Genomic DNA, 5,581 nt, shown 5'->3' with positions numbered 1-5,581 from the left:
AAATGCTGAGAATACCAGTACAATTGTTATTAGACCAGGCTAGCTTTCCCAAGCCTCATTAGCCCAGAGAAACATTAATACAAATGACGATGTGCATTCAGAAACTCCTCTAAAAGTGACGAAACATTAGAAATTTGAGAATTCCTATCCTCAAGGAAAATGGAGAAGCACAATACAAATTCTGTACACATATTTCCGTATCTGTGAAATTAATTCCCCAGTTATATATATACACTCAATCCTCTGAAAGGATTTATGTAGCTTTCACCTAAGCTGAGGTTCTGCTCCCACCTGACTGTCTCTGCAAGAAACTTCATAAAGAAAACTCAGAGGCTGAAAAAGGAATTTAAATCAAAATATGTAAAGCTGGAGAGTCTTGATTTATAGAGTAAAAATGGGAATTTCCAAGTGTTATTATTTTATTTCTTTGCATTTTGTATTTCAGGAATTTAAAGATACATAAAGCAAAATAACTGATCACATGCCACCAGCTTAGGTATCAGCAGTCACAGCTGACCACAAGAACAGCCAGAGCAAGCATTCATAATTAGGCTCTGCTTTATGCACATGTAACTAAAGACATTAATCTCTAAGAGATGCTAAGATATTTTTAGGTCATTTTGCTCATATCTTTTACCCCAGAGCCTGCTCTGTGTGGAGTCTTACATCATCTATCAACCATCAAAAATAAACTACATCATATATTTACAAAGTAGAAAACACCTACAAGTCACTAAGTTTGAAAAATGGCTTGGTTTCTGGCTGGAATAATTCTGGTTGTCAGCCAGCTGAGTAGCAGCAGAAATTACAAAAGGAAAGAAACAACTATTAATTGCTTAATTAATTGCTATTAAAAGCTCACATTACTAACATGTAGAAGCATGGAGCAGCTTGCCTGATAGTTATCAGCCTCCAAGGATACAGTGTTACCTCACTAGAAGAAAGGAAACAGGAAGAGAGCAAACATTGACTCTACAGCTAATACAATATTAGCTCCAGTTAATAATCTACAGCTAATCTAGAGATTACCAGCTGAAAGGGAGGACAACGTAATAAACAGCAGCTGGCAGTAGAACTGCTGCTTTAAGAGTGCAGGTGACCCTCTTTTCTTCCAGCAGTAGGATTTAATACCATCAGGCTTTCTTGTTTGGGAGTTCTGCTTATTATTCTTTTTAAGGGAACAATATGACAAGACAACTTCGAAAAAAGCAGAGAAATGAGACACCCTTTCCTCATTTTAAATATTTGTCTCCAGTCCTTTTTTGTTCCTGATTTTCTCTTCATTTCTTCTTTGCATTTCTTAATTCGGTACTTACCAACTCTTTGCATCCCTAAAATATCCATTCCCTTCCTTTGTCCATCTCAATAACACATAACTGTCATACCCTCTGCACTTTCTTTTAGAGATAACACGACTTTGCTTTCTTTCATTTGTCTCCTCCTCACATTTTAACCCATTTTATTCATCTTTCTTCTTTTTCTTTCATATCTCATTCACACTGCAATAGTACCTCCAACCATCAAATCTGAATGATGAGAGCTTGGTTATATTTGGAATCAGCATACTCTACCATTAGAGTAGTCGGGAGCATGTCACAATGCCCAGGTGAGACACCCAACCGTGTGGAGAAAAAGTGATAGAACTAAAACAAGCAGTCAAAGAGGGAGGAAACAAACCAGGGAGCTGATTTGTTTGGGAGCCAAGGAAAAAGAATTTACAGATATGAGAAGACACCTCTCGAGTTTTGATACGAAGAGCTAGAGGAGTGGGAGAGGTTTTGGAAAGTGCTTTATAAATTCGGAGGCTATGTTATTCTTTGGTAGGAATCCAGCAAGAGAATGACATTCGGGGAGATCTCAAAGGTGCAACTGTTCAATAGCATGGGACACACACATATCACTCATTCTTACCTGTTGACCAGCTTTCCATGATCAGGGCACGAGGAAACCAATTCTGCTAGAAACAAGGCCCTGATGACCTCCTCTGAGGTTTGTCACTCTAGCAGCCTGATGGGTTATTGTACATATACAGCTGAACTTTAAAATTGGAATAAGTTTTGGCACAGGGAGTCTATGAAGGGAATCCTGCTCTATCATCCATATTTTCTCACATTCTCTGTCGCAGATGCATTTCCTGTCATTCACAAGAAACAACCTTAGAAATTAATAGCTCACTTCACTTAGACTATAATAGTATTTTTATCACTTGGGGGTTACAGAACAGTAAAAAGTTGCACTGCCCATCTCAGCAGACAAACTTATACTGCAGCTAAAGTACTTGCTTAGTTTCTGCTTCATCAGCAGCACTCACTCAAAGTGATTATCCAAGTACCCTCATGCCTTGCAGGTGGGTTCAAAGCTCCCACTACTGCTTTTCTTAGGTTCTTATAGGCTGACTCATCACACTGAGCTGCCCAGTTGTTGATGTGTCTTTGTGATAATCATAGGGGCTGAGGCAAAGATGCAATTGCATGGTAATCTCTTACTACAGATAATGAAAAGGTACAAATGAAAGGCAAACACAGAAAAAAAATTGAAAACATACTCATTAGAATTAAGGATGTCACTATGTCAATATTTATAGTTCCTATCTGCACAGCTACCAAGAGCTTTGCCTTTTAAAATAGTTAACAAGAATCATGTTTTCCCTATTGAGGCTAATACTTGTAACACACTATGGGCCCAGATTTTTGCAGTACTACTTCTACAGTTCTTTGCTTTCTGCCTTGAAGGGATAATCCCACAGAATTACTCCTATTTCCTGTAAAACAGACACTCCCATTCACAAAACCAAAAGTTCACAACTGTAGCTGTCACCTACATTCCTTCAATGCTTTAGTACAGGCCAGGGGCAAAGCACAGCCAACTAGCAGCTAACCCAGAACAAAAATAAGAAATGCCAGCAGACAACATCAAAACTGTCTGCATTAGCTAGCAATCAAAAACTGAAGACCAGGATATTCTGCAAGTGACCTGTGCAATTAATCAATAAAATTAAATATAGAAAGCAAGCTGAGGCCAATCAATTAACCAACTCCTCCTCTCCAAGTCATTAAAAAATAGCACCTCTGCAGTTCAAGACTGCTGACTAGATGGGATTCAGAAGAGTAGACTATCACTGAGAAACAGTGACCCAGAGTAAACTCTAGAATTTTTCAGACTTGAAGAAATTGCCCTGAATGTCTATTCTACTCTTCTCCCAGTCAAGAAGGAAAGCCTAGAGTGGCACGCTGCTAAGTGATGCAGGGTCAGCTCGCCTTTGCTGGGACACAGCACGTAAGCTGAAGGGCAACTCAGCACGTACCACAGATGGGAGCTGGGGACACTGGGACAGTATGATGGGACTTTACTACCTATAGCAGGCAAGATGGAGGCCCATGTCTCAGCATCATTGCCTTTGGCATCTCTGGGTGAAGGCCACCAGGGCCCAAGGAGGTAGACTGCTGGACAGAGGATCAGTACAGACCTTATTCAGGTCCTACAAGAATATAGGACAAGCAGGCATTTTCTTGTGTCACACTGAGGACCTCATTGGATGACTCAGCTGGCTGCAGGTCAGGTGAGAGAGCAAAGTACAGACATGTATCTGCAAAATGAAAGTCACGGGACGTTTGAGGACTACAAGAGGATTGACAGGAAGATCCAGATCTTGTCTGAGAGATTCAGCCTTTTCACAAGCACTGCTAGGGGCTAGTTTGTGGCTTTGGCTAGCTTGCCTTGAGGTGGGAATGGCACCTGGTACAGTAAAGTAGAGGACGCAATAATGGCATGATCAGAATGAATTAAAATAAATTAAAATAAGATAGAATAACCAGCAAGGGAAGTAAAAGAGAGTTAGTTAAGGGCAGGAATGGAAAAAGAGAGGCACATGTCTTCAAACTTGGCCTCATTAAAGGCCTTGGAAGGCACAGAAAGGAAGTCCATTTGCAGCTCTTGGAGATTCCTGAAACTCCTGTGGAAGAGGAACAGATGGGAAAAGTAGTAAACATGTGTGTCACACAAAATAGACTTGCCATAATGATAAACTGGAAGGCATAAGAGGGAGTTCAGACCTGGAATGGCTCCTTATAGTTATGTGTGGGTCTGGACCAGAAGAGAGGCAATGCCAAAAGGGACTTGAACCGTGTGATTTAGCAACAGAGATCACAAGGAGAGGAGTGCGTGATGAACTCAATCAAGTAAACAATCATCTTAATGCATGGGAGATTTAAAACAGGGCTGCAAATTGCATGGAGGTGTGCCAGTCTGGAAAAGACAGCTGGAGGAAGGACACATTATCACTAAGGAAGGAGAAGTTATTGAACGTGAGTGTGGGAGTCCGAAGAAGCAGAGAGCTTCAAGTCATGGTGGAATGCTGGAAGGAAAGAGAGAAAAAGATGACAGCCAGAGAGAAGCAAATTTTTCAAACTTTTAGAATTTCACATTTCATTTAGGACTTTAAGGATTTATTTTCTATTTTTACTATGATTGCATAATTCATAATGTACCACTCAGCTGTGCGTGTGTCCTAATATATGCTATTTTAACATAGACAAATTACTGAGTTTCATTCAAATTTGAAATAATTAAGGATAGATGACACTGAAACATTCTATCTTTTCCTTATATCGACATCTCTGTTGTAATGAAATAGTTTTACAGAGTATGTGACATTATCAAAATCCTTCATAAAGCAAGCAATTATTTTGGTCTTCAGCTCACAAATTAGCTCAATGAAAACAGCTTGTATTGCTTGTAAACAATTAGAAAGTTATATAATTACACATGAGTGTAAATTATGAATATCACTAAAGAACACTTAGCTTGCCCAGTTATCACAAACTCAGAATGTCTTCCAGTTTTTAGTTTTTTTTTTTTTTTTTTAATACTTATAGCATCTCTACATAATAAAAGCAGGAAGTACTACCAAACATGCTGAAATTAATGGGAAGTAGGCGCTGAGCTGCAGCCCTGGTGAAAACCACAACTCCAGGTTAGGTACTCACACATGCACCTTAAGAACTGATCTATACTCACAACACAGTTTGGAACAGTCTCTTCTAAGGAAATTACCGAACCAAAAAAAAAATTCATTCAAAGGTATAGAAAAAAAAGAAAACTTTCTATGTAAACTCTTTTTTCTATAACTTTTATATATAGCTTTTCGTGCTATTTGCAATTAAGTTTCAGGATGACATGAAATGTAAAATAAAATAGACTTTTCTCTATTTCTTTAAAACTGTCCAAATTTTTAACATGTTCTTTTTCTGCTTGACTAAGTTTAGAATAAGAAAGACATCTGTAGTTTGTTTGTCTGCACTGGTAACTTCTACCGGTGAAGTAAATTTTAAAAAAATTTGTATTTAAAAGCATGTCTATGTCCCGTATTTCCTAGCAACTCTTCATTTCATGTATAAATATATATATAAGTGTATATATTTTATGTGTATATATACACTCATATATACACACAGACACATGCAGACATATAAAATATTCAACAGTGAAAATCAAATTAAATAAACAACTACAAGGCTAATCACTGTTTTGTTTAATCGGTCTATCCTGGCTTGCAGCTTCGTAGAGAAGAACCACAAGCTAA

This window comes from Nothoprocta perdicaria, unplaced genomic scaffold, assembly GCF_003342845.1.
Source record: "Nothoprocta perdicaria isolate Ctin4 unplaced genomic scaffold, notPer1 scaffold_129, whole genome shotgun sequence".
NCBI lineage: Eukaryota > Metazoa > Chordata > Aves > Tinamiformes > Tinamidae > Nothoprocta > Nothoprocta perdicaria.
Note: the sequence above shows the minus strand (reverse complement) of the source record.